The sequence below is a fragment of the Martes martes genome (assembly GCF_963455335.1).
Source record: "Martes martes genome assembly, chromosome: 3".
NCBI classification, from domain to species: domain Eukaryota; kingdom Metazoa; phylum Chordata; class Mammalia; order Carnivora; family Mustelidae; genus Martes; species Martes martes.
The window spans coordinates 152364622-152384988 of record NC_137890.1 but is presented as its reverse complement, the minus strand read 5'-3'; the positions used below and the strand labels follow the sequence as shown (position 1 = coordinate 152384988).

Below are 20367 nucleotides of genomic sequence, written 5' to 3'. Positions count from 1 at the left end.
GGCCTGGTGTGAGGAGTCCACTCAAGGCCACCGTGAGGGGTTCTACTCCACGGTCTGGTCTGGGGTGACAGAACATGGCCACAGGTGGGGACAGCCTAAGGGCAAAGGAGGATGCCAGGGACAAGTGAGTGTGGATAGAGGAGGCTGTGTCCATGATGGCCTGGGGGCAGGGGGGATGCTGGGCCTTGTCCAGCCGGGCCTCTGCAGCTGGAAGTTTCCATGTGGGCCGTGTTCCTGTGAGACGCGTGTGGCCCATCCCAGGGCAGGTGCGTGGGGGATGGTCTAGTGCCCACAGGGCTGAGTCTCCATGCCAGATGCCCCTGCTTACAGGGGTGTCTCTGCTGGTTCCCTTGGTCCCTGTGGTCAGTGTGGGGGAAGGCTGTTGGTATCACATCAGTATTTCTTTTAAGGAATTGGTTTATATGACTTGGGGTTCTGGCAAGTCCAAAATCCATAGGGCAGGCATGTATAGGTGGTATTGCTGGCTGGCAGGCTGACACAGAGACCTGGCCATCAACAATAAATAAAGATATTCTTTAACTGTGCTATGCTATGTTCTTATCTCATACTATAGATTATTTCTGGTACTATGCAATAGATATTTTTAAATCTTTTGTTTAGATTCAATTAAGTTAACATATTCTGTATTACTAGTTTCAGAGGTAGAGGTCAGGGATTCATCAGTTGCATATAACACCCAGTGCTCATCACATCCTGTGCCCTCCTGAATGCCCATCCCCCAGTGACCCCATCCCCCCAGCCTCTCTCCCCTCCAGCAACCCTCAGTTTGTTTCCTATAGTTAAGAGGCTCTTATGGTTTCCCTCCCTCTCTGTTTTCCTCTTATCTTATTTTTCCTTCCCTTCCTCTATGCTTATCCTGTTTTGTTTCTTAAATTCCACATATGAATGAGATCATATGGTATTTGTCTTTCACCAGCCAACTTATTTCACTCAGCATAATACCCTCTAGCTCCATCCATGTCATTGTAAATGGCAAGATTTCATTCTTCTTGAAGGCTGAGTAATATTCCTGTGTGTGTGTGTGCACGCATGCATGCATATGCACACTACCTCTTCTTTATCCATTCATCTATCAATGGACGTCTGGGCTCTTTCCATAGTTTGGCTATTGTGGACATTCTGCTATAAACATTGGGGTGCAGGGACCCCTTCAGATCAGCATTTTTTTACCCTTTGGTTAAATACCTAGTATTACAATTGCTGGTTCAGGGGCGCCTGGGTGGGTCAGTGGGTTAAGCCTCTGCCTTCGGCTCAGGTCATGATCCCAGGGTCCTGGGATCAAGCCCCACATCAGGCTCTCTACGCAGCAGGGAGCCTGCTTCCTCCTCTCTCCCTGCCTACCTCTCTGCCTACTTGTGATCTCTGTCTGTCAAATAAATAAATAAATTTTTTAAAAAATTGCCGAGTTATAGGGTAGCTCTATTTTCAACTTTTTGAGGAAACTCCATATTGTTTTCCAGAGTGGCTGCACCAGCTTGCATTCCCACCAACAGTGTAAGGGGGTTCCCCTTTCTCCGCATCCTCACCAACATCTGTGGCTTCCCAAGTTGTTAATTTTAGCTATTCTGATGGGTGTGAGGTGGTATCGCAGTGTGCTTTTAATTTATATTTCCCTGATGCCCAGTGATGTTGAGCATTTTTTCATGGGTCTGTTGGCCATGTGTATGTCTTTGGAGAAATGTCTGTTCATGTCTGTTGCCCATTTCTTGATTGGGTTATTTGTTTTCTGGGTATTGAGCTTCATAAGTTCTTTGTAGGTTTTGGATACTAGCCCTTTATATAGGTATTCTTTTGGCATTTTGTTTTCACCTACCGGTCTATGCTGGAAATTCATTCTAATCAGTGCAGAGAGAGCTGCAGCATGCATTTTTGCAGCTGAATAACGTTGCTCTGTGCATAATTTTCCAAGCACTTTCCCAGCAGGAGGCATTTGGTTTTCCCAGTATTTCCGAATTTCAGGGAGTGTTGAAGGGAATGACCTGTGTGTGTGCATAGTCATGCTCGTGTTGCGGTGATGCCCTGGGTGCAGGGCTCCCGGGTGCGAGGTGGGAGCATGCCGTGCTGAGCACGCCTTGTTGTGCTCCAGGAGGACCAGGAGTGGGCAGCCCCACCCGCAGCATGAGGGAGCCATTTCCCACCACTCGCCCGCACACCCCCCTGTCAAGCTTGAGTCCTCGCTGCCTGCTCAGCCAGGAACAGTGTCTCCCTGGTATGTTGTTTTGGATTTCTTCAGCGACAAGTTCCTCTTCTGTTCTCTTTTCTGTGAATGTTTGTTTGTGTCTTTCCCCCTTTTCTGGTCAGGTTTCTGATCCTTTTTAAAGAGGTGTTGTTTTTTTTTTTTCTAAGATTTTATTTTTAAGTAATCTCTACCCTCTACATGGGGCTAGAACTCACAGCCCTGAGACCAAGAGTCACGGCCCTGTCCACTGACTATGCCAGCAGGGTGCCCCTTAGAGGTGAAGTCAGACCCTTGTCTGCTGCTCCTGAGACGTACTCTCCCAACTCAAGCACTGTCTTTTGACTCCCTTTCCGGCGTTCCTACTGCCACATAACCTTGTTTTCACGTAGCTGTGCACATCAGCGTGTCATCCCCCCAGATCTGAGTCACAGCTGCAAGGCATCTCCCCACGCCAGGGTTCCAGAGGATCCGCCCCTGCTTTCCCCTTAAGTCCGTGTGGTTTTGGGGACACATCTCCGTCGCTGGTGCCTCTGGGCTTCATTCTGATGGGCGGCACACCAGGAAGCATGCTCTGTCTTCTTCCAGACGAGCTGCCCAGTTGTCCTGTTCATTCCTGAGCCCATCTCTGCCCCCCGTGGGTTGCGATGGCTCTTTGTCCTGTGTCACCTCCCTCCATGCTTGGCCCACACCTTCATCGACACTCCGTGTTTCAAGCCTTCTCCTATTACCTCCATCTATAGCCTGAATTCTCCTCCAGGACAGTCGGTCTTCACTGCCTACTGAAGGCTTACTTATCACTCGCCCCATTTCAAGAAAAGAGTTCGTTATTATAGCTAGCACTTACTAAGCACCTACTGTGAGTTCAGCATTGTGCCAATCCCTCAGCCTCTGTCAGCTCGAATAAGTAAGCGGCAACCTCAGGAGATGGTAGGACAGTCGTAATCCCTGCCTTATCTGCCCAGGGGCACACTCACAAGGTCTCTTTGGGTCCAGAGTCTCAACTTATGACACTCCCCAGGGGTACAAGATGGCTCCCTCCTGATTCTCTGGGGAGGTGTGGGGACGCCCCAGGGAGGTGGTTGATGGCCTTCAGTGGCCATCTCGGCTGCTGCCAACGTCCAGGGTCCTGGTGGAGCCCGTTTGCAGTGGGCTACCGAGCCTGGTACTCAGGCCAAAAGCAGACTTTCCAGAGTCCCCTGGAGCAGTAGGGGCAGTGGGGCCAGGGGTAGCAGACAGGGCAGGGATCCAACAAAGGGTACAGGTACTGGGACAGACCCCCTCCCTGAACCACGTGCAGCCAGGGCCTGTTGCTGGGGTGCAGGCAGTGCCCCGAGAGCAGACCTGGGAACTCACTGGGGCCTGGGATCGAGCCCCAGGCTAACGCTGCAGGTGGAGAAATCCAAAGGGAGTTCAAGGCCAGAGGTCCCCGATGCCTGCTGCTCGAGGTGATGGCTGTCCTAGCAACTGGGCCGGGCCTGCAGGTGGCTTCAATATGGCTGAGGGACGTTCTGGATCCTGCTCTGAAGTCAGAGGATTTAAAACAGCCACATGGCAGAGGGGACTTCCCCTCCTCCCAAGTGACAAATGGGAGCCCGCCAGCCTTCCTTAGGATGCATTGTCTGGAGGAGATGGGGAAAAAATCCTCTGTGGGGCACATGGGGGCCTGCTCATGCCCTCTGGCCCCCAGGGTCGCAGTGCCACCTCCTGCGTCATGGCAGACCGAGAAGGGGGCCCTCATTTGCCCTGCTTCCCTTAGGACACTGGATGGAAATGTTGGGTTCTTTCCAAAGTACTTCTCAGCAGCACCGTGCATCACTGCTCAGAGAGAGAGACCTGGAGAGAAAGCAGAGGGCTAACAAGAGCATTTGGGCCGTGTTCCAGCAAGAGGACAATGACCTGCCCTGGGACTGTGGGTCTCTTTGTTTTTGCATTTCAAGAGTTGTAAGGGAGCTTATCCTGGGACCTTAGCTGTCCAGCATGGTTCTGCATTTCAATCAGTCCGTGGCCTTGGACCCTGACCCTTCTCTTCATCTGAGGGTGGCTTGGGGGCTGCTCCTGAGTCCTTTCTTGTCTAGGGATGCCTTGGATTTCTCAGATTCCCCCGGTTTCTGACCTGTCCTGGTCCCAGGTCTCCACAGGGCAGATGTGCTCAGCAGGACAGACTGCCATGCCCCCTCCCCCACCCCGCCTCCCAGGCTCCAGGCCCAGCCCATGATTCCCCAGGGGTTAGCTTGTTAAACAGCAGGCCTGGCATGCTAGTGGAAATGAAAGGTCATTTAATGTATTAACTGGGAGTATAATCTAATTTAGGGAGCTACAGAGAACATGGGAAAATGTGTCATTAGAAACTCTCATCTCCAAAGATGTTCCTGCGGGTTTGGGGGAGGGAAAGAAAGAGCAGAACAGATAAGGAGAAGAATCTCGAACGTGAGGAACTCAAACAGTTTGATTTGCCTGCATATGGGATCTCCTCCCCAAGACAGAAAGTGCTGGGGGGCTTCAGGAGGCCCTGCTGCCGCTGCCTTCCCACCCCGTCACTGGCTCCCAGGTGTCACCTTGGACAGGGGAAGATGTCAGAGGGGTCCCCAGGGAGTGGGTCACCACCTTCCATGACCAGCCACCAGAGAACCCAACTTCACCTTCACACCAGTCAAGGCGCCCCTCCTGTTTCTGTCTGGAAGCTTCTAGGTTTGTCACTGCTGACCAGGTCTGGCTCAGTGCCCAGCAGCTCCCTAACACGGTCTCCCTGGCCTGGCCCACCTCCCTGCAGTCCCTCACCGTGTGCGGACCCTGTGCAGGGTGTGGAGAGCCCTCCAGCCCGGACCAAAGAGCACCCCAATTCTGAGGAGGGCTCTCCCACCCTGGGAAGTGGGGGGCAGCCTGGTGTATCAAGGGAAGGACACAGAGCGGGGTTCTAGGGGACAGACTGCCGCGCTGTGTCCTCATCCAGGAGCACAGGCCCCAAGCTCCCATTTCCAGGGACTGCTGACCAGGACAGGGCACCTTGGCCCCCCTCGGGGTCCGCTCTCTGCTGCACAAGGAGCCTTCTTCTGTGTCTCCCTTCAGAGTCAAGTCAGGGAGTTTTTTGGGCGGGGCAGCAGGCCGGAGCAGCTGCTCTTCTTAGGAATCCCAACAGGAACTGAAAGGGAGGCATCTTTCTCCAGGCGCAGAGGTCTCCCCAGGGCAGTGGCTGTGTCCTCCAGGGACTCTGGCTGCACCCGGCTGTGTGGCCGAGACCTCGGGTTGGAACACGTCCAGGGTGCTCCACGCCATTCTCTGGAGCCTGTGGGCCACCTGGCATGGGACGCCTGTCCCCATAGGGACCTCCCACCAGGCTGCGAGCGTGGCTGGCTCCAGGGCTGGCTTCAGCGCCGTGGTGGGTCTGTGCTGCAAGGCCTCTGCCTCGGGAACCTGCGCCATGCTCACGAGGGCTCGGCCCCCCTGCTCATCGGCAGGCCCCGGCACAGGTGTCCACCCCCTGCCCCTCTGCCCACCTGGCTTGGGGGCAGTCCTTCTAGTGTCTGCAGAGCCCAGGCGCACAGGGATCCTGATCTCTGGAGGCCTTCGGGGAGGAGAGGGGTTGTCCCAGGAAGGTGGCCCAGCCTGCCTTTGGAGCCAGGCTCCTTCTGCTGAGGCCACTCCTCCTGCACCCCAGCCCCGGGGCCTCATTGCGGGGCTCCAGCCCCGTGGGAAAAGGTGCGGACACCGCCTTCCAGTGCCAGGGTGGGTGCCCTTGGGTGAGGGCGTCTGCTGTGGTCCTCCACAGCTCTCCACACATCTAGGCTCCGCCTCCAGTTCTCCAGGTGTGCAGCCATGGAGGGTGGGCGTTCTTCTGCTGCTGGGGTCCGCAGAGAGGGAGGACCCCTGAGCTGGAGCTCCCAGCAGCCACCTCTGGAGTTTGTTAGGCCGAGGCTGTGACAGAGAGGCATTGTGGGATTCAGAGTTCAGTGGGCGGGCAGAGGAAAGGGGGGCCCTTTTCCTCCACCCTCTCGAATCCAGCTTCTGAAAGTCAGCACCGAGGTGGCGTCTTGAGGAGAAGTGTACCACACGTACCACCAGGATCCCACAGCAGCAATGGGGTGGGGGGGTGGCTGTCGTGAGTGGGGTGTCCATGCAGGCGGCGAGGTCAAGGCCGGCTGGGCCCATCCACCCTGTGTCAGGAGCTCCGCCACAGCTGACCTGTGGTAGCAGATGGAGGCCAGGGCAATGGGACCAACCACGGGGGAGCAGGGCATGCTGAGGAAGGAAGGAAGGAGTTGTCTCAGGCTTCGTGCACCCAGATCTGTGTTCACAGGCAAGCAGGGGGAGGGGGGTGGGCATAAGGTTCTGGAAATCCACTTTCCCCCAGCGTGCACCTAGAGCCAGCCCTGGGCAGACAGATGTGGGAAAGAGTCTAGGGACCCCCTCGGGGAGAGCCTCCGACCGTGGCTCCTAGCCCCACCCTGCCCCTGCCGCATCTTCGCCCCCCAACAAGGTAGCCCTCTGGCTGTGCCCCAGTAGGCAGAGCTGCTGTCTGCTTGTTGGGGGTGGGAAGCCCTCAGGGGCAGCAGTAGCTTGTCAGGCTGGGGTTGCCTCATCTGTGTGCCTGCTCCGGGGATGGTTCTCAGATGATCACAGAGGGTCTATGGATGGCCACCTGCTGGACTGGAAGCTTTTAGGGAGTGGGGAGGAAGAACCCCACTCCCTCCTTGAGAAAGCTCCCAAAATGTGTGTCTACAGAGGCCAGAAACCGAGCAGTCCCATGTGGTGGGGGGACGCTGGGAGCCATCGAGGAGGACCACCGGCCCTCGTTCCTCCATGCCCAGGGGCCACCGCCTCGTCCTCGGCCCCCTTTCCTGTCCGCTGGCGGCAAAAGAGGGCACAGATGCTTCCCCAGACACAGTGGTGACCATGTAGCACCATAGCACCAAGCCTGCTTTGACATCTGTTTCCATCACGGGATGCATTGCCCTCTTCCCCACCTCTTTGGTCTGGGGGTGAAGTCACAGTGTAGGAGGTCAGCCTTGGGGCGACACTGAGCAGATCCTGGCTGGGGCCACAGGAGCAGGCAGGTGGGACAGATCCTAGTGATGGGGACTTGTGGCAATGTGCCTTCCACTCCCACCTTGGAGACGCTGCTGTGACTCCCCGCACACCCCCCCTCCCCCAGGAAGGCCTCAGAGACGTCCAGGCTGTGAGCACAGGAGTTTGCTGTCAGGGAGGGGTGTAGGCTGGCTCACAAAGGGCTCCCCTGAGCCTGCTCTAGGGCAGCTCCCCCAGGGCTGTATGCACCTGGAAGGGGCAGGGAGCACGAAGTGGGAAGGACCGGTGGGTGTGGCGGGGGGGCGGGGCGTGCAGCAGCTGTCCCCTCCCACCACTGATAACCTTCAGCCCAGCCCTGCTCCTGCCCCCAGGGTCTCCCAGGACCCCTCTGTTCTTCCGTCATTCTGTTGGTGGCCGTGTTTCAAGCACGCTTGGGCCCAGTGACATTCATCCATTGGCAGAGCCCCAGGGAGCTGTGGCATGGGGTTGCTGACCACCTTCCCCCCCGCTTATTTTGAAGACAGCTTTCTCCCCCAGTGGCTCACAGGACTTCAGCCCTGGACGCTGACTTACAGGGTGCCCTGCTGGACACGCTCAGGTGCCTTTTAGGTCTGCATTCCCACTTCTCTCAGCCAAAGAAACAAAAACAAAAAACAGAGAACCCACTTTCTTAAAAATACACTCCTTTTGAGTAGTAAGAGGGGAGTTTACCTTTGCTGCCCAGGGCCAGCTGGTGGACGCAGCCTAGCTCAGTAGCAGGAAGGCCAAGTTAACATCCTGATTTTTGCAATCCTGTTACGCTGGGCCATTTCCAGGTTTTTACGTTATAAATGATGCAGCTCTGAGAGCTTCTCTACATGCAGCCTTACTTCTTTTTTTGACTAATTTAAGAATTCTTGCAAATGGACTTACTATAGCCCGTGCCACGAACATTCTGTAGGTTTTTTAAAAGATTCTTTTTATTTATTTGAGAGAGAAGGAGCACAAGCAGGGCGAGCAGCAGAGGCAGAGGGAGAAGCAGGCTCCCCATTGAGCAAGGAACCTGATGCGGAACTCGATTCCAGGACCCTGGGATCGTGACCTGAGCTGAAGACAGATGCTTAGTGGACTGAGCCACCCAGGAGCCCCCATTCTGTGGTTCTTGATAAGTTTTGCCCAGTTGCCATTTTATTTTATTTATTTCATTTCATTTCATTTATTTTGGTGCAAAGAGGTGGTTTTATTAAAGCATGGGACCCGTGGACAGCTGCCCTCCCAGTTGCCCTTTTAAAGAATTATACGAATTTTTATTACCAGCAACACATGAAACTATTTCCTCACAAGTCCCTGAGTGTTGAGTTTGTAGAGATCCTGCTTTTGCAGGTTTCAAATGAGCCTCCTCTCCTCTGTTGTGCCCGCCTTCGGCTGTCGGGAAGGAGAAGCTGTTCTGAAGTTCTCTGCAGTTTGTTTATTCTCAAGTGCAAAGTATTTGAGCGTGACTTTAGCTACTTTATCTTCTGAGTCACTGGGACTTTTATTAACCTTATTTTACAGACTCCTGAATGTGGTAGAAGTTAGCTAGTTGTTGTTCTCTTCACATGTCCCTTGTGTTTACTGCGGTGCTGTTTGTGTCCCGTGTGTGATATATTAATTATTCCGCTTATGCGTGTGCCTTGACTCACTCCTCAGAAGTCTGTGACTTGGCCACCGTCCTATCTGTTCTGGAAATCCAGTTGTCGAAATTTGGAGGGAGTCCTATGGCCACAATGTTATGTTCTGTTTCTATTTAGTTGTCACGTGTTTTGAAATAACATTTCTCCTTAACACAGTGAGTAGTTTACATTAAGACCTGAATTAAAATTTATTTCCTTCCTACGTCGATGATGCTAACATCATTTTTTAAATAGTATTTCTTACCTCTGTTTGGTAATGCTTAGCTTAAAACATAGAACATTCGTGTGTGGATTAAGGTCACTTCAGTTGATTTTTATTTATGGCTTGGGGCCATACCCTCGCTTCCCATCACCGTGCTCTGCAATATTTTCTACAGTTTAGACGACCTCATTCGCTTTTAGTGTGTGCGTTCCCATTGCATTTCACATTACGTTTTGCCTTCTTTGATATATGTTCTGCCTGTTTTTCCAAAAGAGTGAAAAACCATTCTGCAGGGGCACCTGGGTGGCTCAGTGGGTTAAAGCCTCTGCCTTCAGCTCAGGTCATGATCCCAGAGTCCTGGGATCGAGTTCCGCATCAGGCTCTCTGCTCAGTGGGGAGCCTGCTTCCCCCTCTCTCTCTGCCTGCCTCTCTGCCTACTTGTGATCTCTGTCTGTCAAATAAATAAACAAAATCTTTTAAAAAAAACAACACAGACATTCTTCCAAGTTCCATCAGAGGTCATACGGAGATTCTAATTGAGATGGCCATCACCAAGCAGTCAACTAGAGAAGAGCCATCTGCTCGCAGGGATCTTCCCACGGTGAGCGTCTTTGGCCCCTGTGTCCTGAAGAATGGCAGCAGGCCTACTTGGCCTCACTGGCTGTTACCTTCAGATGTTGTCTCAGCAGTTAGTACAGAACTCGCACAATGGACTGGGCAGAGAACTCAAATGGGACCTGCCGTTCAGGAACCCTGCTGATTCCATCCCTGCCTACCCTCCATGGGTCTCTGTTTCCTCCCCAGGAAAATGAATATAAAAGTATTCACTTCTTTGACATCTCCTCATTTCCCTCCCTACAAGTTTCCCGGAAGTTCTAGGATTAGGGTCATAGTTGCCTCATGGAATATATGTGCTCAGCTGACCATTGGGGTCAAGAGGGGGAAATAATTTATCTGACGTGATAATTATTCATCCCTTGCAAATGTGAATGAATTCATCACTAAAACCATCAGATCTGCGTGGGGGGGTGGGTGGGGAGGATTTCTTTTTCTAGTTTCACTGTTGCTCGATTTGGGCTGTTTTTTGTTTCATGTTTGTTATTTCATCAGTGTTTATTGGGTCTGTATTCTTCACATTCCTCCCTGAAACATAATGACACATATCATCCCCTTAAATGTTTCAGACCTTCTATATTCAAAATTTTGTTTAATCTTTGTGTTTTTCTCGTCCTTTGTGGTCTCTGTGTAGAGGCCACCTCTGTCAGCAGAGGCAGATGACAAGGCCCACTTTATTGTTCATTGTGCCCGTTCTTAAAGTTCTAGAAAATGGGCTAGATTTTAGATAGCAATGTGTTTTAAAAATTTTTTGGCTTTAACTTTCATCATTTGCTTTTCCCTCTTTTTCGCTTTCCCCCCCAAAATTTCTTTTTCCTTCTTTCACAAGATAGAATTTTGATGCTTATTGCATCATCAATTTTTTCTCACCTTTTTTTGAACCTAATGAGGCCATGTGGTTTCTCCTTCAGGACCTTCTTTGCCACTTTCTGCTGGTTTTGAGATGTCTGTGTTTTCGTTGTATCAGACAGTTTTTTCCGTAGACAAGTACATTTTAATTCTCAAAGGTTGTATTTCTGTTTGGTTCTTACTCTCTTCTTCTCTTGACAGAGTAAGAGAACAGAAAGCAAACAGTTTCTGCTTCCGTATTTTTGTTGAGATTTTCCTTGAGATCCTGCACATGATGACCTTCTGTAAACACACCACCAGTCCTTGAAAACGAACCATGTTCTGCTCATTCTGTTTCATTCCCACTGAAACAGCAACGGACTCCGCACTGTTGTGCTACTCAGCTCCTTCCCATGTTCCTGAACTTTCTGTGTGCTTGATAACGGAGCAGTGGATTCTTCAGTCCTGGCCAAACTGGCATGGTTTCTGCGTCGTTGTCCCGGCAGGTGTGCATGCATAGATCCTGCTCTGTTACTACAGCATTTAGATGCCGTACGATTATGCTGCTGACATCGACCGTGAAGTAAGGTTACGACTCTTACCACGTGAGGTGGTTTTTGCCTGTGTTAATCTTGGCCTGGTGTTAGCACTGAAACCCCAGTCTGCGGCCCCTTGAAGCTTACTCACACCTCCTCTTCCTCTTCTGGTGTGTCTTGCGAATAGCATATTGCTGGATTTTGTGCTTCCGCAGGGAGTGCAGTAAGCCTCATAACTGAGAAATGACCTTGTATTTGTCCTTTCTGTTCAGCCTTCAGGTGCTCCTTTTTTTGTCTTGATTTTTTATGTTACGCGGATTTCTTTTTTTCTTCCCATTATTGAAACGTGATGTCTTTTCTTTTATCTTTCTGATAAGGCTGACTGTTGGAAAACTCCTTTTCACTCAACCAGCCGTGAAGTGTGAAACACAGATGCTCTGATTTCTGTGTTGGTTTTCTTACAGGGTCAGACCGCATACCCTGGCCTCCACCTCCCCCCACCCCCCCACCCACCCCCACCAGCACCATGGAAGACTCCCCTCCAGAGTCTCTGGGTTTTTGGATTCCTGGACTTTTGCTTTGTGTGTGTGTGTGTGTGTCTCTCTCTCTCCTCATTGATTTGGGTTAATGTTCTAATACTTTCTTTGTCTTTCTGTCCTCAGTTTTTTTATTTTTCACCCTGCATGGTTCTGACTTTTGTCAGTAATAACCCTTGGTCTGATCCACCTCGTGGCTACTCATCTTTGCAAATAGGCTGTTAACTCAAGCATGTCTTACTATTTTTAACTCATCGTTCCCTTTCACACGTACCTTTTAGATTCCAGCAATTATTCGAAGTAAATCCTAGGAATAAGCCATATGATTAATACGTTCTCAAAAGCAGAAATTTTCTAGGGCACTTTAAAAAGCTGCCTTTCTCCAGGAGTGACAGCTTGGCAGGTAATACAGTGTGATGAAGAGCCCGGTTTTCTGAAGTTGGTGTAGCGGGCGTTCCATTGTCTCTGGGTTTTTATCATGTCATCAGAGAAGGCAGAGAGATGGTTTCTTATCTTGTAAGCAGGACCTCTGCTTTCCAGGGTGGGGGGGGGGGTTGCTTGCTAGTTGCTAGAGGCAGGGACTGGGAAGGGACTGTGAAGGCGTGGGGTGGGCAGGAGACAGGCCCAGAGCCCTGTGACTGCTTAGGGACTGCCTTCGGGGAGCCTTTGGGCAGCGTCCAACACAGACCCTCAGGCCCTGGACTGACCCTCAGACCAGCGCCTGAGTCCCCTCCTTGGACCAGGACCAGCTTGTCCTGGTGCCACTGGGGGGGCTTCAGGACCCCCTCCAGAAAGCCAGGTGGGCCTGCAGGTTCTTGTGACCTTGATGTCTCTGTGTTCTCGTCCTCCTGGGCTGCTGGGGCTGCTCCAGGTGCACACTTGTCCCAGGCTGATTCCCAGTCTCAGAGAAGCACCGCAGATGGCTGGAAGCTTCTGTCTCTCTGTGGGCAGCCTCGGCCTCCCGGCTTGAAAGAGCACATGCTCGCTGGGAGGTGGGACAGAGCGTTAACAGGCCAGGGGCCACTGGTGGCTGCTCTTACCCAGTCCCAGTTGTGGTTCCTCCTTAAAAAGTTAGGTGAGGGCACTCAGGTACCACGAAGGAGTTCAGAACCGGATATTTAAGTGCTAGCCTCTGCTGCGGACCCCACAGGGGGTGGGTCCATGCTGTGGCTGGTGGGGACCCAGGGGCAGGACCTTCACCCCTTCCTGGGGCCACACCCCCATGGGTTTAGGCTTCAGGACCTGCCACACAGTGGCTGCTGGGGAGCCCCTCTTTCTCCCTCAGGGTGAGCCCCGGGGGTAGATGGAGAGTCCACAGGTGAGGGTCTCGGCGCTGGCAGGTCTCAGCGGAGTCAGAAGGGAGAGGATTGTTCCTTCCTTCCCTCAGGCACACTCCCTCCAGGCCGGTTCTGGGGAGACAGTTGGTGCCTGGCCTCACAGGAATTCCAGGCCAGAGGCGGAGGCTCCCCAACAGCTATGGGGTCCCCAGTGGCCAGGTGCCGTGTGCAGGGAGTGTCCAGCTCAGAGGAGGTTTCCCCACATTGCTGTTAGCCAGGGACTGCTGCGTCCCCCTGACAGCTGAAAGCACGACAGCTCAGTGCTCAGTCTCACCACCAGGTCGGATACCATGGTGTGGAATGTTCCATGGCCCTGCCCTTCCCCCTGCACTCGGTGCCGCCTCGAACTCCGAACGCAGTAGGACTGGGACAGTGAGGGCACAGGTGGCAGGGGCCACTTGGACGAGGAGGCCACAAGTGGTGGGACATGGCAGGGCGGGGGTGGCAGGACAGGTGTCCCTGAGGGGGTGGGCAGAGTTGGGTCCAAGCCGAAAGTGGCATCACAGAGACAAAGGGGCTCCAGGGAGGGATGGGCAGAGAGCAGTGGGATGAGGATGGGCTCCAGGGAAAAGTCCTTCCCTCCCATGACCTACATAGCTTCACAAGGAAAATGTCCTGGGGGGTCAGTGTCCAAACATAGTGTCCCACTGTCCACCTAATCCTGGGACACAGACTTGTGCACACCCACATCCCAGTGAGGGGGGGAGTAGTGGCTTCACCTTCCTAAATCTGGTGTCTGCACAGGGATCCCAGATCTCTACGGGGGTCACAGCGAGGACAAGGGTGGGAAGGGGTTTACACCGATGCCTGGGTGACAGCAGGCACAGCTTGGTGATCAGCCACAGTTCCCTGGCTTCTCAGATGCCTGCTGAATTTTACAAGTGCAGTTTCATCTCCCTGAGCTCCAGACCCCAGGAGCCTGGTTCCTGCCCCAGCCTGTTCTCAGAAAAGGCATTGTGCCCTCGCCTGCCTGGCAGGCCCTCTCCGTGGGGAGCCTGGTTGGGCAGCATCCTGGGCGCTGTGTCTGCTGCCAGCACAGACTGCACACAGGGCCAGGAATGGATTTAGAAACCTCTGCTTCCTCCCGGTGTGAGCAGAGGCTCCAGAAGCTGTCCGGCGCAGAGCCACAGGGCAGGAGCCGTGGAGGGAGGCTAATGAGGCCCGGCCCCAGTTGGGTGCCTCCTCCCCAAAAGGGGCTTCTGAGGCCAAGCAGGGGAGGAAGTTACGTGCATGGAGGAGCCAAGCAGACATGGGTCAGACCCCTGGGCGCCCCCTTCACTGCCACCCAGGGTCACCCACATGGGCCACCTCCGCAGCTCACTTTGTAAGAAGAGGCTCGGAACGCTGGTTCAAGGAGTAACTTCCCATATTCTATAGGAATGTGTCCTAGGATCTCCTAGCCTGTGGAGGGCAGAGAGTCAGGGCATCTGCAGTCCTGGGTGGGGACTGTTGCCCTCAGCTGCAGGGAGGCATGTGGTTGACACCCCAACCTAAGTGGGTCCCCATTCTGTATGCCCACAGCTCCCTGGATGGCTCTATGTGACCTCCTTAGTTTCGGGGTGTCCCTCGCCCAGGGGACCAAGACTGGGCTTGGCCTGACCCCAGGGCCAGGCAGCACGTGCTCCCAGCAGGGACCCACAGCCCGACCCCAGCAGGGCAGCTGGAGAGCTGCCCCCACCACCTTCTGTGTCTCTGTGGCCTCAGGTCCCCACAGCCTGATCTCCCAGCACAGTACCCTGTGGTGCCCCAGTCCCTTTAGGCCCACCCGTCCTGCCCACCAGTGTTTCTCTGCAGGCTGCTGCTCTGTTTGCAGACCCTGAGAGGAGGGTGCTCAAGCCATACTCTGGCCTGACGGGGGCCAAGCTCAGGAAACCAGGGCTGGGCCTAGAGCTGCCTGGTATGACAGCAAAGCTGTATTGTCCACCAAACTCTGATTAAATCTTCCAGAAACGCAGAAAAAAAACACTGAGGTCCCCTCAACAGACAGCGATCACCTTGACTGGAGCTTCCCCCATGGGTTTGGGGGTGTGAGGGCCTCCAGGTACATTGGCTCCTTGGTCTCCAGCTCAGCCCTGTGATGGTCTTCCCGGATGGAGAAACCACAGCTCAGAGACACCGAGTCTCTTGCCCAAGAACACACTGCAGCTTGGCGGGTTGGATCCTTCACAGGGTGGCTGGCCAAGGTGGAGGCTGAAGCCACATGGCCTGCCTGGAGGAGGGGGCGCTCTTCCCCATTCCACACAGGGCCCCATGTACCGTATGACCCCCATGTGACCCCCACCAACTGCTTCCAGGTGGTGCCAACCAGTCTGGTTGCAGAGCTGAAAAATGTTCCCAGGGAGTCTCCTCTTGCTCCCCAAAAGTATGCTCCGGGTTCCAGGCCCAACGGTGGGCCCAGGGGCTGGCACAGGAACACAGTTCTGTGTGTAGGGACTGTGGATCTGTGCTTCTGAGACATGGGTCTCAGGGCCTTGGGCCCGCCTGCAGACCCTGTATCCAGGCAAGGAGCTCCAGGACAGCCCAGGTGGGAAGGGACAGTGCCCTCTACCACCTCCCTCTCCTGGCCTAGGTTTGGGGAGCAAGGGTTCCACGTGGTTCCTTTGGGGGGCCCCAGAGTCACAAGCATATCAGCCTTGGGCACTGAGCCCTACTGTGCCCCCACACAGGGACCAGGATTCCATGGGGACCTGAAAGGAGCCACCCCATCTCCCAGTGTCCCAGTCCTGTGGGGAGGCAGATAGCAGACAGGCAGCTGCAATTGGATGGAGGGGATAGTATGGGGGAGATGCGGGAGAGGGGCGCCACGGGGCCCAGGGGACTCAGCCAGGGGTGTGCGTACCAAAAGCACCAGGCTTGAGTCCTGTCTTGAGAGGAAATAGAAGAGCACGGGCAGGGGGCTCGGGGGGCTTTAGAAGGAGAGCCGCAGGCCTGTCCTGCCACCCTGCGGCGGAAGCCGGGTGGAGGAAGCCAGTCCTCTGCAGGAAAGGAACCGTGAAATCCTTTCTTCACGGGATGGGGTCATGGAGCAGGTCGTGCGTACGTGCGTCTTAAGAAGCAGGCAGAAAGCAGAACGTGGGAGAGGGGCCAGGTTCAGGCTCCCAGGGTTGAGAGTCTACCGCCCACATGCCGTTGGGATGGGGGTGTGGGGGTCACTTCCAGGGGCAGGGCCCTCAGGACCTTGTCTGTACTGGGTGAGAGGGGATTGCCCTCCCCCAGGCAGCATCTTTCCGGGCCAACACCCAGGGACTGAAGTGGGGTGACCCTAGACCGCTGACTTGTGGTTTTCCCCTGTGGAATGTCTCTGGGGATGGGAGCCCAGGCTGGCTTCAGGCCAGGAGATGGGAAGCCGAAAGCCCAGCAGGGTAGGAAGGGGGAGCACTGGCCCGAGGAGGCCACAGAGGGCTGTCCCACATCCGTGTTCCACAGTGCAAGTGCAGCGAGGTCTTTCCAGCTCTTCCCTGACCCCCTTCTGCTGTTCATCAGCTGACACACATCCCGGGTGGGGTGCAGGTAGTTCTGGGGACTGTCGCCTCCTAGCCAGCGTGAAAATGCCAGCCGGTCTCCATGGGCCTTCTCTTCTCTGGGACCCTCCCGGGGCTGTTTATTCTCTGTTCTGTTCATGTTCTTCATTTTCTAAGGCAGTGGCACTTGCTCACCTCCCTCGGCCAGGGCCCAGGCGGCCAGGGAGGTACCGTTGGCCAGGGAGCTGACATGACGTGAAATTATCTCCGCCGCTCACGGGGTTTTGTATGAAGCCTGTCAAGCTGTTTTGGTTCTTTGTGGCCCGCATGTTGGTGGGGACCTTATAGTCTGTGCCCGTGAATGCTGCGAGTCGTGGACCAAGCTCCCTGGGCACACGGGTCTGCCAGGATGTCCGGGGTCCCTGTTCTACAACATAAGGAGATCCGCTGTGGGAGGAAACTTGGAAAAATGCATTTTTCCAGTATGTGTTTGCATACAGTGGTCACACTAACGCCAAAGCCTTCTTGTCTGAGCGCTGTGGCTCAGCCCTGGGCCGCAGAGATGTTCCAGGGCTCCCATCCCTGGGTCTGGTCACAGACTTCCTTCGACATCTCCCAGCATCAAGAAAAACAAAAGATGTGCTGTCCTGCACTACCTCCAGGCAGGAGGGCCGGCCTCCTGACTCCCTTGTGTGGGGGCCCATGGAGAAGGAGACCATGTGGGCTCGGTTAGCCACCCGGAGGGGCCCCCTGGTCTCTCTGTCTGGGGTCCGAGGCCCTTTGTAGCAATGATCCGGCCTGGCATGCTCACTCCAGGCTTGATGCTGTGTGGTTTTGTGTCACCAGAGGAAGTAGCCCCAGCGGTGGCCAGCCCCGTTCTGCCTAGGAAAGGCTGCGTGTGACGACCAAGTTGTGGGTCGGAGCCCTGACCCCAGAGGCAGAAACCACAAGGGAGAAGACATGACCACTTGAAGATGAAGTCCACCTGGCCTGTGATGAAAATGCCCCCAGGGTTCCAGTAATGAACGGCATGTGTGCCCTTGCTGTGGGAGAGGTTTTTATCACATTAAGAAAAGAAACTCTTTGTGGTTTTACAGGGTTGTTTCTTTTTAATCAGAAATCAGAAATCACTGAGGGGCACCTGGGTGGCTCAGTCATTTAAGCATCTGCCTTTGGCTCAGGTCATGATCCCGGAGTCCTGGGATGGAGCCCGGCACTAGGCTCTCTGCTCAGCGGGAAGCCTGCTTCTCCCTCTGCCTCTGCCCCTCCCCCTGCTTGTACTCTTATTTGTTCTCTCTCTCTCAAATGAATAAATAAAATTTTTAAAAATCTTTTAAAAAATCTGAGAAGAAACATGGGAATGTTAATAGAGAATTACTTTCTTTCTTTTTAATTTTATTTATTTTTATTTGTCAGAGAAAGCACAAGCAGGAGAAGCGGCTGAGGGAGAGGCAGAAGCAGGTTCCCTGCTGAGCAGGGAGCCCAGTGCATGTGGGACTCGATCCCAGGACCCTGGGATCATGACCTGAGCGGAAGGAAGATGGTTCACCAGCTGAGCCTCCCAGGCGCCCCACCCCCACTTTTCTTCTACATTGTACGATTTAGAAATATGGCTGGTTTCACTGCAACTATTTTTCTAAAGAATCAGCATTTGAATTTGCTGATTCATTTTATTATTTTTAAAAATATCCCTAAATATTCCTTTCTAACTATTAGTAGGGCATTTAAATGATTTGTCCTTTGGAATAATTTATTTTACTGTTCTTTTTAAAACTATCTTGATTTGGAGACTTTCTTCGTGTATTTTCATATGTTTTTGTTTAGTAAGTAAGTTTAGGAGAGCGGATTTTTCTCAGGATTGTTTGTGGGCCATCCCCTAACTTTTTTTTTCATCCCCTTAACTTTTACAAATAGTATTGCCATTGTCTTCTTAATAGTGTGTAAATGAATTGTCAAGTTCTCCTCAGACCTCAAGATTATAGGAGTCGTCTTTAATTTCTGGAGAGTTGACTTTTTTTTAACTTATCCTTTTCTTACTAATTTCTACTTGTAGTCAAAGACTACTGATGTACAGTTTCCACTGTGGGAATCTGTCATTGTTCTTTGCTGCCGCAGTAGAATCTGTGGGAATCTGTCATTGTTCTTTGCTGCCGCAGTAGAATCTGTGACCTTTGAAAGGTGATTGATTCTCTGCCGACCAGGCATATCACAATGCTTCAGTGAATGCGGTTTGTTCACATTATATGGGTTTTATTCTGCTCAGCCCTAAAAGGGAGTTAATGTCTCCGACGTGAAGGTGTGGTCAACTCCATCTCGTGCTTCTGACATCTGTAGGCTGTCTGTACACCGGGGAGCTCTCAGAACACTGTCACAGTGAGAATGTTGCTCTTGGCGCCCTTCCATTGAGGGATGAGCAAAGGTTGGCCTTGGGAAGATGGGGTGAGGAGCCTTCCAAGCAGAAAGCAAAGACCTTCCAAGCAGCATGTGCAAATATCCTGAGACAGAAATGTCAGCCAGCCAAGCTAGCGTGTAGCCAGTGAGAAGGACAGGACATGGTTGAGGGTGGGTAATAACCCACGAAGACAAGTCACTTCTGCCTACTCCTGGGCGTAGTGATAGGGCCACACAGGAAGGGAGGGGACACTTCTGGAGGAGGTGAGGAGAAGCCCATGACGACTCAGGAGCTGGGCAAGGTTTCCCAGGTGATGGGAGATGGGGCTGAGGCAGGGATAACCTGGAAGTCAGCTGTTTTGACAGCTGAATGTGGACAGAAGCGAGTTTCACATGCAGGTGTGGAGGGTCACAGCTGGCCCAGGAGCCAAGGAGCCTGCAGAGTATGGACACCCTTCCCTGCACGGGGTAGGGAGCAAGGACAGGGGAGCCTCTCAGTGGGGACAGGTCAGGCTGCTGACAGAGGGGAGAGGCTCAAGGGAGGAGGTGGCAGTCAGGAGAAGCATCCCCAGGAGAGGAGACCATGGAGAGGAGGGGCCCAGGAGGAGCGCCCTCTGGTGGCCTCGCCCTTCCTGAAAGGCTGCGGCTGGAGCTGGCCGTGGAGACCGTTGGTGGGGCTGGGAGCCCCCAGGAGAAGGAGCACAGAGGAAGCTTTTAGAAGCAGTCTCCTTCACCCCTGTCCAACTGTTGGCTGTTTTTCACGATCAGAAAGTTGCAGTGAAAATCTCGTTAAATGACTTGTGTCTGCATTTTATGTTATTATTTTAGGATAATTCCCAGAAACAGAATTCTTGGGTCAGAGGGTATCCCCAGTTGTGAGGTCATTTACACGTATTGCCAAATTGCCTTCCAGAAAAATGTCATTTTATCGATTAGTGATGATGTAAGTGCCCACCTCATTCCACTACACTGTCGTCAGTGCTAAGCAGTCTTATTTTTAAATCTAGGAGTTTGCTTTTTTTTTTTTCTAAACAGTGAGGTTAAAGTTCTTCACAGATGCGTATTAGTTGTTTGGATTTCCAGAAGAGCTGTCTCACCAGAGGCGTCACAGGTATCTGGCTCTGTGTCTCGCACCTACCCACAGGCTTCTCCCACTCCCCAAAAGCCTCCCTGCCCCATGTCATCTGGCACTCTGACAGGCTCTCGGGCAACCTCACTCAGGCTGCCAGGCCACCACCTCCCCTCCCCACGGGGGGAGGGGGTGCAGAGCCGCTGGAAACCCTGCACAATACATGATCCTAGACAGGTGGAGGCAAATACTGAGGCAGATGAGCTAAACCTAAGTCCAAAGGCACTTCCTCCTCCGATTTTGGAGGCTGAGACACGTGTTGTCTGGTCAACGTTTGCTCAAGCTCATGGAACAAGAAGCGTGTACTTCAGGAGTCACACTCCAGTTGTCTGGGAGGAAGCGATGAAGTAACATGCATTTATTAGGCATCTGCTGTATGTTGGGACCTTGACCTCATTTAACTTGATCCCCCTGTAACCCTGCCAGGTAGTCTCCTCATTAGAATAGAAGGAGGCCAG

The 20367-nt window shown here is 53.4% G+C and overlaps 1 protein-coding gene across 4 annotated transcripts in view; it reads left to right on the top strand.

Moving 5' to 3' along the window:
* RAMP1 (receptor activity modifying protein 1) overlaps positions 1 to 20367 on the top strand; it is a 42382-nt gene that overhangs the window by 16415 nt on the left and 5600 nt on the right. The window lies entirely within an intron of this gene.